The sequence below is a fragment of the Carettochelys insculpta genome, chromosome 4, assembly GCF_033958435.1.
Source record: "Carettochelys insculpta isolate YL-2023 chromosome 4, ASM3395843v1, whole genome shotgun sequence".
NCBI lineage: Eukaryota > Metazoa > Chordata > Testudines > Carettochelyidae > Carettochelys > Carettochelys insculpta.
This window is the reverse complement of record NC_134140.1, coordinates 92672629-92686233: the sequence shown is the minus strand read 5'-3', so window position 1 is coordinate 92686233 and position 13605 is coordinate 92672629. Positions and strand designations below refer to the sequence as shown.

Below are 13605 nucleotides of genomic sequence, written 5' to 3'. Positions count from 1 at the left end.
GGGATAGATATTGAGCATGTGAATAAATGTAAATAGTTGCTTCAGTTATGTCCTGAATAGGGATGGACTTAAGCAAATGCTGAAGCGATTTCCTGAACTGGAAAATAGGACTCAGATCTCTTGCTTTTCTACTTTTCTTTAGCTTCTATTAAAATAACATGAAAATGGTGAATGCTTGTTGAGAAAACTGACTTACACTGCATCTTGTGATGTGTAAGCAGGGAAACACCAGTGGTATTTTAGAAAAAAAGAGCAACAATAGCAATATGCTATTGTGCAATTTCAAGGCTGATACTCATCACTGCAGCTAATAGGCTAAGCTGTGGTGAATTGCACATTACCAGCTATCTTCATACCCAGTTTCCTTTGACTTCATTTCAGATGCCTTTGTGAATTGCACGATACATTTAAACCATAATTTTAACAATCAAGTTCTCTGCTGTTGATATCTTTTAAAAAAAAAACAAAAGTCAACAATACACTGGAAGTCAAACTGAAATCTGGGGCTGACGACTGCTGCTAGACGTAGCACATGCAAGCATCACCCCACTCATAAATCAGTTTACAGCCATCTCATAGGATGAGTACCCAAGCATCTTGTTTGTCACATTTGGGACTAAGGCTAGGAATTACTAGTATTAAGCATTTTTCAAAGCGAAGGAGAAGATCCTTCATATTTGCTTCTTCTGCATAGTAATTTGGAAGAGGGAAATAGAGTGGTATGCTTAGTGAAGCAATCTGGATGGCAGGAGGAACACAGGTACTTGGAGGGAGAAAGAGGCATGAACAACTCACTAGGTGCATGAAGTTATAAGTCTAAGTGCAAGTGCAGACCTCTACACACATTTTAAAAAACAGGGTATCTTCTTAAGTCATTCCCAGTTGCCAGTACACAAAACAAAGAGAATTTCTCTTTGCCCTAGGGTCTGTACCTGCTTGTCTATGCCACAGATTTCAGTTTTTTTTTTTATTTTAAACAGAACATAGATGTTTAAAGTTAGGCTCTTAAATAGAGTGTTATTTACATAGATAAGAAACATCACTGACAAAGATTTTGTTTTTAAATGGCTGCCTTAATTTGGGCTTCTTGGGTAAAAGTGATTTAGGGGCATAATCCCGTTTTTAAAGACTCCTACATTCTCATTGAAATATACACATATAATTCCTGTGTGTGTGCATGCATGTGTTTACACACACTCTCTCTCTGTCTAACACACACACACACACACACACACACACACAGAGTAAATTATAATTTTCCCCAGTACAGGCTGAACCTCTCTAGTCTGACATTCTCTCAGCTGGCAAGAGCCATAATCTGGTATGATTTTCATTAGCTGGATGACCATTTATCATGTCTGTGATCAAGTTTCCCATGGTCCCATAAAATTAGTTTACAGACACCCATGCTGGCTGTCAGTGTTCTGTGCTGTTATTTAGCTGAAATTTACCCTTAAATGTATTCTAAGAGCCCAGTAAACAGTGGAATTGATGGTAATGTGCTAGACAATATTGTCCTCCCGTTGTCCAGCAAATTCCCTCGTTTGGCACTAGTTGGGTGTGTCAGACGAGAGGTTCAACCTATAGAATAAAGTCTTAGTAAAATTGCCGCAATAGTTGTCAATGGTTTCTGAATATTTAATGATCATATAGTAGTCTGCACATTTGTTTAAGGGATTGAATTTCCATCAATAATGGCAATACTTCATTCTACATTCAGAGACAAATTCTTCACTCTTACGCAGTCAACTCAAAAGGCTCATTTACTTCTGAGTTTTTACCACAGTAATGAATGATTATGCACTGAATTGTTTGATTCTAACTGCATAGTTCTGTTGAGTTCTACTTTGTGCACAAAGAACTAGATACCTTCAAAAGCAGGTAGACATATGCATTCTCAAATTAAATAGGGAAATACAAGGGTAACTAGGAATAATTAGACTTTATAATATGCGAGAGGAGACTTCAAAGTGAATACCATTGAGTAAAACTGTTAGTAATATTCTTTTGAAGGAACTGCTGTAAGAGGTAGCCACATAAATTATTGTAATAAAAAAGAAGAAAAATCATGGAGGGAATTAAGATGACAATGGGGGGGGGCTGCAGTAAACATGGAACCATTAACATGTTTTACTGTATAAAATAGTAGTGTAATTGAACTAAAAAATTACAACCATAATCACAATTTTTAACTTCTCCATATGGTCAAATTTTTCACTCTTTTCTAGATATTAGTCATGGATTATTTTTAAGCAGAAAGCCCTGAGCAGAAAAAAATAATGTGAAAGTTTAATAATGGAATTCTATGTAATGCTATTGAGAAGTTGCCCAGAGAAACTTTAATATTCCATTAAGCAGAGAAAACCTTTGAAGGAATATGTGCATCTGTGGCCTGACTCTTTTCTTATTATGAAAGTCTTGTTATTGATGTCAATGGGAGAAAGATCAGGCCTTGTGTAAAGTCACTGATTACCATGGGTTATCATCCTGAATCACTAAGAGAGGATATACAATAAAATAAAACTGAGTGATAAAACCTACTGTAAAAGAAAAAAAATATACTTATTAAAAAAGGCAGCATGTGGCTAATGGAACATGCTTTGAAATGGTGCAGCATGTATGTCATCTCTGCTGGTTTAGTCCCAGAGGCGAGTGAGACCAAGCCCCATGTTCCCTATTTTGAGATAGGGAAAGTGGAAGGTGTTAGGCTTTTGGGTTTTATGTTCCCTGAATGAAAGGTTTGTATCCTGACCTTTAGCTGGAGTATGGGGCAGGGGAGGGAGGGAGGGAAGGAGGGTGAGAGAGAGGGATTGAAATTTTAAAAATTAGGAATTAGGAGTACTAAAATTTAGAAACGTATTGCTGGTACCAGATCCTTCCCATGGATCCCAATTCCCACCATTCTTCCCCCACCACCAATTTATGTATCCTGTTGAATACCTCTTTTCTTCAAGAGCAGGGGTGGGCTGTAAGCAGTCTGTGGACAGGAAGTGTTTCATGGGAGTTATCACAATGCCAAGCACTTATCTACTTGTGTGGGGTGCATCCACAGGTACGGACTCTCACACTGTCTGTTTGCTGCAGTTTACTGTTCCTGGCAACTGGGAATTGCAAAAAGCAGCATCAGTTGGGTCACTGCTTCCCACACCTCCCATTGTCCAGGACTGGTGAACTGTAGCCAACAGGACCATGAGAGGTTTTGCTACAAGAGGTTTTGTTTTGCCGGAAAGCAAGGGATATGAGAATATATTTCTGCTGCTTTAGAAACATAATTGAGGATGTGAGCTAGGATAGAAAGAGATTGTGGCCATAAAGATACCCTGAAACAAGCAGCCGTAAAGGCTCAATGGATTTCAGGGCTATTGTTCTAAACTGCCAGAGCTGTGACTTCGTAATGCATATTGACTCAATGGAGAGATACAATAGTGATGAAGGATTCAGTCCTTCTCTACACTAGGACTATATACCTAACTATCCGCCAGCCTTGGTTCCAAATAGTAGAGCAGAACTGATGGTAGAAAGGTTTGAAATGTTGCAGTAAAACATTAAAATACAGGCAGAGATGGTCTGCAAGAGTAAAAATTCAAGGATATTAACAATGCTTATATGCCATTGCTTTCTGTGTGAAAATAAAGTTTGTTACAAATGTAAGGGTACTTTTGAAGTGAGATGTGTCCAAAAGTTTTCTGTTTTTCACAAAGAAACATAGTTCTCTTTCTGAGGCCTAGGAAGTAGGTGTACTTGAAAGTCTCAACACACTCATGTGACAAAGCATAACAAACATTTGCAATTAGCCACCTGTTCTCCCTATCCATTTTAGGTAGTAAATCCCTCCCTCCATTCTCCTATCCCCCTGTGAACTATACAATTGAAAGGGCCTGCCAGGGAAGCTCTAAAATGTCTAATCATTTCTGATCTAATGTCTAAGGATCACTTAGAAGAAGGGAAAATTATCAGGAAGCATCAACATGGATTCACCAAGGGCAAGTCATGCCTGACCAATTTGATTAGATTCTATGACGAGGCGACAGGCTCTGTCGATATGGTGAAGTCAATGGATGTGATATAACTTAACTTTAGGAAAGCTTTTGACATAGTCTCCCACAATATTTTTGCCTGCAAGATAAGGAAGTATGGACTGGACAAACTGACTGTAAAATGGATAGAAATCTAGCTAGATGGTCAAGTGCAATGAGTAGTGATCAAAGACTTGGTGTCTGACTGGTAGTCAGTATCAAATGGAGTGCCCCAAGCATCGGTTCTAGGGATGGTACTATTCAACATCTTATTAATGACCTGGATGAGGGGATGGATTGCACCCTGACCTGCACTTGGGAGAGAAGAATCCAGAATATTTTTATAGGCTGGCAATCAAATGGCTAAGTAGCAGTGCAGTGGAAAAGGAGCTGGGGATTACAGTGGATGATAAGATGGATATGAGTCAACAGTGTGCCCTTGTAGCCAAGAGGGCTATTGGTATATTGGGGTGCATTAGAAGAAGCATTTTTGGCAGATCTAGAAAAGTATTTATTCCCCTCTCTTTGGCATTGGTGAGGCCACATCTGGAGAATTGCATCGAGTTTTGCTTCCCCCCCCCACCACCAGAGTAAAGAAAGGATGTGGATGCACTGGAGAGGGTCCAGCAGAGAGCAACAAAAATGATTAGGGAGCTGGTGAAGCACATGACCTACAAGAAGAGTCTGAGGAGTTCTGGCATATTTACTTTGAAGAAGAGAAGAGTGAGGAGCAGTTTGATAACAACCTTCAACTTCCTGAAGGTGGGGTTTAAAGAGGATGGAAAAAGACTCTTCTCAATAGTGACAGACAGAAGAACAAGGAGTAATATCCTCAAATTACAGTGGGGGAGGTATAGGTTAGATGCTAGGAAAAAACTATTTCACTAGGAGGTCACTGAAGCATTGGAATGTGTTATCTAGAGAGGTGGTGGAATCTCAGCTCCCAGATGTTTGTAAGTTCCAGCTAGACAAAGTCATGGCTGGGATGATTTAGATGGGGTTGGTCCTGCTTTGGGCAGGAGGCTGAATTAGGTGACCTGCTAGAGTCTCTTCCATCTCAAGGATTCTTTAATTCCATTAACTGTATGACTCTGAACAATGAAAAGTCAAAGACTTCTAAAGTGTTCAAGAAGAAACTCACAACTTGCCTAATGAAAAGAACAAAAAATTCTCAAGTTCATGGTGGGCTGTGCGTGCATTCTGACTTAGGCATTCAGCTGAAATAAAGAAGAGCTGCTGGCTTGAAAAAAATGTTTTGTAAGAGCTTTATTTTTGTCGTAAAGTATCATTAATGATGCAGGCCAACTCAAGTATGCAATATAATACTAAGAAAAAATGGCACTCAGGTTTTATTGTAAATACATCAGCTTAATTATGGAGTATGTAGCTGTGTGAGAATAGCTCAACAACTAATTAGAAACTGAATTATAATACAGTGAAGATGGGTAACAATAAAAACCCCACCACACTAGAAAATGCAATCCACATTCATGATGAATCAGCTTGTTAACTACACCATTGTGGAAGTCACATTACTCTTTATATATTGACGTCACATCTACTCCTTACGCTATGCTATATAAAGTTTTTCCCTATTCTTCTTTTATTTCTTGGTCACTGCACACATGTAAGAGTTGGACTTTGTGGGGAAGAGCCACTGTATTCATGTAGCAGAACAAGGATAAATTCAAGACTCTTCTCTTTATTCATATGACAGATGTTATTGAAACAGCATCCTCAAACTTTAACACTTAAGATTTTTTTTTAAACTAGATGGGTGGGGTTGAAAGAATAGATCTGAATTTTCTGTAACACTCCCTGTTTTAAAAAGGTTTTAAAGATTTCCCTTCCATATAGAAAGATTTGAGATTCCTTTAAATAAGATTCTCTTTGTTGTCATTCTGAAAATAACCTTTTCTTATTTTGAATGCTCAGTAAATACAGAAACACTTCTATTCAATGGAGCGTGTTTATGACCACTGAAGAGGCAACAAAGCTCTAATGTGTCACTATTTTAGTATACAGTCCATGAAAGCATACAGCCCATTACAATGCAATAGGATAGAACTCACCACTTGTCCAAGTGTTTGTGCTTGCATTCTAGTCTCTCTCTCTCTCTCTCTCGCTCTGTTTGTGGTGGGTTTCCAGCAACTCAGCCCTCCAGATGAGTCTCTCACAGTCTGCATGTGAAATACAAATCAATTCCCTTTCAGGGCACACATTCCAACAGAAACTTATCACCATACTCTTCATTTCGGCTTTCCCTTCCTGTGGCCCTCTCTGGGCTCGTGTCCTTAATTAGTCTAGAAGCCTTGAACTGGATTTGGCCTTGGTATCAAGTCGTATGCAGAGGACTGTCACACTGTAAACAATATTTTCATCTTATTTAGGCCTTTCTGCCTCCAGCTCTTCTGCTGTGCCACTGAGCAGCTCAGTTCCCCTTCCATGGGAGTATCAAATGCCAGGCCACTCCCACAAAGTGTGTAACGCAAGGTGACCCATACCTACCCATTATTCCAGATGTCAGATCAGAGTTCCCTAAAGACAGCAGCCATCCAGTGAGTCACTATAACTAAAGTCATCAGTGCTAGGTTCCCTGGGCCACTTCCCCATATGCATAGCACATTTTTTGTCCTTGATTCCCAGAAGACAGGCAGGTATTCCTTCCTGCTCCTCCAGTCACTGCCAGCAACTGCTTTGTCCAAGGTCCCAGAACCAGGGAGTCAGACTTTGAGGGGGAAAAAAACCCACTGTATTCTTGAAACAGAACAACAAGGACTTCTCTGTCTCCTGGCAACAACTGAATTCACCCTAGTCCTGAAGTTCTTTTTATTCAAACATACTGGACTCTGACTGGCTGCTCCCAGCCATCCCTATTCAGATGGCTGCATCCCACACAGTCACTCAAGGCAGTATGGAGGATCCTCTCTAGTTCTTTTTCTTGGGATTGGCCGTGGCAGAGCTGAAGCACTTCAAATACACATGAGGTTGATGGCCAGGGACTACTGAAGGCCCACACAGCAATAACTGTAGTGCAGTAAAGAATGTCTTGCAGAGTAGTACTACTTCTTTCATGTATACTTTCGTCACAAATTACACTGTAGTTTAAGCATCACTACATAAACTAAGAAAGATAAAAAAAATCTAAATTGTACAGCGGGGCAAAGTTTTCAGACAAAACTGTCATAAATGCAGATTCTGGACAGCCAAAAGATTTTGCGACTTTGCATCAATTCCAGTAAAGTGTTAAAATGACACACACAAAAAAAATCAGAAATGTCAAAACAAACTTTTCCAATATTTTCATTTTTATACAAACTTTTTTTTTCAATTTAGATAATGAATGGAAGTTAGGCACTGTTCAGCAAACAACCAAAATATGAGAAGTCAACAGTATCTATGTAACCAGAATAGCCCTGGAGCAAAGAGAGAAATTCAGATATTATTCCCCACACAGAGAGCTTAGCCATTGGGCTAAGGAGTGAGAGAACATGAATGAATGCAAAAATATAGTCCAATTATTTGTGAAGTATTTTATACAAAATGAAGTGGTTTAACAAGAGAGTTAGAGCCACTACTTCAAAATACCCCATGGCTTGGTGCTCAGGGCACACCTCTGAAGGGGTCAAATTCCTGCTCTGGAATGGGAATTCAAATCTGAGTTGCATACATTTCCAATGAGGGTTTAAAATACTGTGCTAAGTTTGTCAGGTTATTTTAAGGCTAAAATGTCCTCAAACTCAACAAAATATTTAGCTTCAAATCAAATCAAATCTCCCCCACTCACACCCCGGAAAACAATTTTTCCAATTTTTTTACATCACCAAAAAAACCTAACCTGAACTTTTTTTCTCCAATTTTTCAGAACTGCCAGAAAACTGGAAAAAACATTAACATATATTTACACTGCTGTAAAATCTAAAACCCTACAGCAACCTACAAGTATGTATGCATAAATAGAATCTATATTCTGTAAATGATCAGTTTGGATTTATATTAAATATTTTGAAAAGAGATCTGTAAGAACTGACAGAATGAAGGGAAATCACAACAAATATTTTCGTAATTTTGTTCTTGGGATGCATGCTCTTCTCGCTCTCTGTTAGGTGGATCCAGTCTTTTCCTAGCAATCCTCGTTCCCAAAACAGAATCCCATGACCGAAGAAACCAAAGCCGTCTCTCTGACATCACTTGTGCAACCATGTCTTTACTTCCACAAGTCGACAATCCCTACTTGGACCCCTTCCTTCAACAGGGAGGAAGGACGAGAACACCACTTGTGCTCCATATTCCTTGATCGTTCTTCCCATAATCTGCAGTGATCTATTCAAGGCCATTCTTTGCTCTATCATTGGTTCCTACATGGATAAATGGGAAGGGGTAATAATCCACAAGTTTGATGATTTTTGGAAGTCTTTCTGTTACATCCTGGATTCTAGCAAAAAAAGTCATAGAATTGTTATTTTAGCCCAAAAATTGTACCAAAAATAATTGGGATGTCATAAACTATCTGGAAAGACTAAACCCATAGCTATGTTAAAGATATAAATAAAGTCTATTCGAGTCACTAGGGCTATGCCTACACTAGCCCCAAACTTCGAAATGGCCACGCAAATGGCCATTTCGAAGTTTATTAATGAAGCGCTGAAATGCATATTCAGAGCCTCATTAGCATGAGGGCAGCCGCAGTACTTCGAAATTGACGCGCCTCGCCGCCGCGCGGCTTGTCCCGATGGGGCTCCTTTTCCAAAGGACCCCGGCTACTTCGAAGTCCCCTTATTCCCATGAGCTCATGGGAATAAAGGGACTTCGAAGTAGCCGGGGTCCTTTCGAAAAGGAGCCCCTTTGGGACGAGCCCCTTGGCGGCGAGGCGCGTCAATTTCAAAGTGCCGCGGCTGCCCGCATGCTAATGAGGCACTGAATATGCATTTCAGCGCTTCATTAATAAACTTCGAAATGGCCACTTGTGTGGCCATTTCGAAGTTTGGGGCTCGTGTAGACATGGCCTAGATCTGCTTTCTTATCCTAAGAATTATTTACTTATTGCAATTAAATTTATATATATACTGTGCCTCCATCAAGATTAAACAATTTTTGATGGTTTGCTTTGGGTGTGTGTGTGACAAAGGGCGTGTCTACACGAGCCCCAAACTTCGAAATGGCCACGCAAATGGCCATTTTGAAGTTTACTAATGAAACACTGAAATGCATATTCAGCGCTTCATTAGCATGCGGGCGGCCACGGCACTTTGAAATTGACGTGGCTTGCCGCCGCACGTCTCGTCCAGACGGGGCTCCTTTTTGAAAGGACCCTGCCTACTTCCAAGTCCCCTTATTCCCATCTGCTCATGGGAATAAGGGGACTTCGAAATTGATGTGGCTTGCCGCCACGCGTCTCGTCCAGACGGGGCTCCTTTTCAAAAGGACCCTCACTACTTCGAAGTGCCGCGGCCGCCCGCATGCTAATGAAGCACTGAATATGCATTTCAGTGCCTCATTAGTAAACTTTGAAATGGCCATTTGCGTGGCCATTTCGAAGTTTGGGGCTTGTGTAGACGTAGTCAAAGTGAGAACAACTAACTATTGGCTCCATAGTGGCCAACAACTTAGTGGTTAGGACATGAAGCTGGCTCTCTCATATTTCTTGTGAAAGAACTCATTTTATCTAATTGACACGAAGGATTTGAAGTCAGGTATCTCTTAAATGAAGGCCCTCACATCTGTTGTAAGGCAGACATTTCTATCGCTCCTGTTGGGCTGGGTCCCTCTGTATTAAAAACTAAATATTCAGTGGCTCAGTAAGATAGCAAGTCTCAAACTGAGGCAAAGAATGTAGGATTCCAAATTCAAGTCCTTGTTCCGATAAGGGATTAATTCATATTGATTCATACTGATTTAGCCAGACTGCATTGATTGAAAGCAATCCCTACAAAACAAATTCACATAACATTGAAATGTTTTGTTTCAAAAATGCCCAAAATAACCATTTCATTTTTTTTTCAGTTCAAAATGACTGTTTTCAAAATTTACTTCGATGTTTTCAATGTTACTAAAAAAATTAAAAGAACTCAAAATGAGAGAAAATATTTTGCTTCAGATTGAATTAAATATTTCATTTAATTTGAGCTCCAGTACTTTACAGACTGATAGTTTGATCAATAGATCTACAGGAAAACAAACATTTTCTGTTCAACAAAAATATAAACAAAACATTCAGGATCTACCCAAACATTTTTTTAGGAATAGCCAATAAACTAAAGAGAGAGTGAGAAAGAAAGAAACTCAGCTATTTGTACATGTCTAAAAGTTATGCAGGGCTGATGGAAAGTTTTCCATATATGATAAACTGTCTTCACATTTTATGTTAGAGCCAGAGGAATGAGGGCTTTTTTCTGTGAAAGTAGGAGTGAGGTAAAATACAACAGTTCAACTCAGCACACTGCATTAGCAAAATAAAAAAGAAAGAAATCCATCAGAAATGACTTGGGCATAAAGTAATCAAAACTATCCTTATTATTAAAATTATTATTACAATATAGAACCATTCAGGACCTTTCCCAAAGGTGCGACCTTTATAGGACTTTCAGATAATGAAATTATTTGGAATTCATAAAGCAAGAGAAGTTACCCTACAAGAAAGACTGCAGATAAGCACATTTCCAAATGAGTTTTGCTAATTCACATTTGGCCAAGACATTAAAAGTAATTATAGCTTAAAGTACTTACTGGTTTAAAAGAGGATCATTTTTAGATAAATAAATATGCATGATAATGACTGCCTTTTAAAACTGCAATTTATTCTAGAGATGAGCTCAGATGAAAATTTTGAATTCAAATACTTGGAGAATTTGGATTTAGCTGTCAATTTATACTTTACTGCCAGATTTTACTCTTCCTGTTAATTATATTATTTATGACATGATTATCTAATGGCAAAATATCATTTCTTTTCCAAGTAGCACATAGTCTTTGGTCTTTGTCCTGGAAAAGCAAGTACATGTTCTTAATTTTACAAATAGTGAGTTGTCCCACAAAACTCAGTGGAATGACGCACATTAATAAAGTCGACTTAAAATTAACAATGTAAGTTTCATAGCCTTGGGACCCAATTTTAGGTATAACACAAAAAATGAAAAACAACAAAGGGACATGGAAGGGGAATTGTTACAATAAAAAGATCATGTAACCGTCATCTGATATTGTACTGTGTGTAATGACATTAATGGCCAAGGCAGCAGGGTCCAATCTGCAGCCCAAAGGCCGGAGTCTGGCCCATGGAGCCTTTTTATCTAACCCACATTGCTGGCAGCATCCCCATTTTTCCAGCATGACTCACATGGGCCCTGGCTCCAGCCGGCACAGCTCATATGGTGTGGCTCCTGCCGGTGTGGCTCTTGTGGGGTGTGGCTCTGGCCAGCGCGGCTTGCATAGGCCCCAGCTTGGGCCCTGATGTGGATGCAGCTTGGGCTCTGGCTTTCCTGGTTTCTGCTGCTCTTGAAGTGGTAGCAGCCCTAGTAAGTCACCTCATTCATTCTGTGCTGAGGGTGTCTCTCTGGAAAGGGGTAGGGCATTTAACTAGAGCAGGGCAGGGTCTGGGGGTGGCAGCAGAATTGGTTTAAAGTGAGGGAACTAGGGGTGACTGGCTGTGCAAGATGGGAGGATCAGGTTAAAGCAAAGGGCTGGCTCTGGAGAGGGAAGGGGAGATATGGGATTTTGCATATCCGAAAATTGAGAGTACTGGGATGAATACTTTTTCCAAACAAAAAAAAAAAAAAAAAGGGATACTTTATAAAAAATGCTTGAGAAACACTCACTGTAATGGGTTTAATTTGCTGGCAGGATTGATCTGGCCATTAAACCAATTAAACTGAGTCCTATTCCTTCATCTTGGCAGGGACCTGTCCCTGCCACAATGTTTGGGAGGCAGTTTGGGACTGTGAGGGCTTTAAGTTTGGGGACGGGTGGTTTGGGACTATTTTATGTTCAGCTGCAGTAACGTGTAAAAAATTCCAGAACCTTCCCAGTGTGGACCGCTCAATCTGTCTAGCAACAATGACCCAGATATAACTCACACCTACTCCCCTCCAGGGGTCTGTTAAAGCAATACCTCCTTATTAGCTACACGGGTTACACTTGTCTCAATAACGTTTACAAATAGTCCTTAAAAACCCCTTATCTGGTCCCTCAATGCCATGCATGACACTGCAGTATCTTCTGCCACACCTAGGATCCTAATCCATCCTCTCCTATCCTTTTAACAGACAGTCCTCTCAGCTAACATACAAATCCACTCTTTCTACCAGTGACTCCAACAGTCTTTCTACTGGACATTCCTGACCAGAACAGTATCCTTCATTCTCCTTGACACATCTCACTGGGACCACTTACCTAGCTTGGAGTTCTGCAGCCTGGAAAGCTCCTGATTTTCTACAGTTTCCAGACTTCTGGCTCACAGCCAGCAGGCAACAATTTATGCTGATCTCTCATGTTCAGCCCTCTTGAACTCTGCCTCTCTAGTTTGAGGAAATAAGCTAGCAATCCCCTCTGGCTCACCTCCTGCCTTCTTCAAAGAGCCACCTGTAGTGTCCTTCAGTGACATCCTGCAGGTTCTAATTCCTAACAGCTTCTGTTCTGTCTAATTTCTAACTCTTTTCTGTCTTTCCTGTGACTGAATTGGGAGCCCCAGTTGCCTGCTTAAGCCCAAATTGGGTCACCTGAGGCCAGGGCCATTCCGAGAATTTATGGGGCCCTACACAGTATTATTTAACTGGTGCTTCTATGCCTGATGACAGTAGGGGGTGGGGGAAGAGGATTTCTTAGAGTTGTAATTTTATAATCTCCAGCAACACACTAAAGAAACATTTTTAAAAAAAATTCAAATTAAGGTGCTGTAGTTGAACACAATAAATCCAGAAACTCACAAGGGTTGGCAAGTGCCTGTGAAATGGCCTCATTATCACTTGAATGGCTCTTTCACAGTTTCTGCTAATAGGTCTGGCAGACTTTTTCACTTTTAAGTTAACTGGATCTGCTCTGAAAGAAGCAAAGCCACAGAACAAGGGTAGGAGGAGGCAGGTAGGTGGACATTAAGAACTAGTGGTGCCCCAAATCTTCAGCTGCTCTACACAATTGCATATTCTGAATATGGGCAAGGACGACTGGCTGAAGAGGAAACAGTTGCCTTGGTCTGTTTCCTATTGAAAGGGCCAGTGTCAGCCTAAGACCAAATCCACACATTCTAACTCCTTTGTAAGACTTTCTGCTTGCTTAGTGCCATCAGAAGAGATTCAGTCAAATACCATTAGGTAAATAAACAAGACTGAGAAGGGACATGATAACAGCCTTTAAGTACCTAAAAGGTATTTACAAGAAGGAAATAGAAAAAAAATATATAGGACAAGAAGTAATGCAGCAAAGGAGGTGTAGGTTGGACTTTATGAATATTTTCCTGTCAGGATGGTTAAGCATTAGAAACAATTGCTTAGGGAGGTAATGGAATCACCATCATTGGAAATTTTTAAGAGCAGGTTAGAAGAACACCTGTCTGGGATGATCTAGAGCAGGCATATCAAACTCAGAGCCTACTGAA

General features: G+C 40.1%; 1 long non-coding RNA gene across 1 annotated transcript in view; it reads right to left on the bottom strand.

Moving 5' to 3' along the window:
* LOC142012543 (uncharacterized) overlaps positions 1-13605 on the bottom strand; it is a 45894-nt gene that overhangs the window by 19498 nt on the left and 12791 nt on the right. Inside the window, exon 2 of the long non-coding RNA XR_012645391.1 lies at positions 6089-6196. This is a non-coding gene — a long non-coding RNA (uncharacterized LOC142012543). The remainder of the gene's footprint in view (positions 1-6088; positions 6197-13605) is intronic.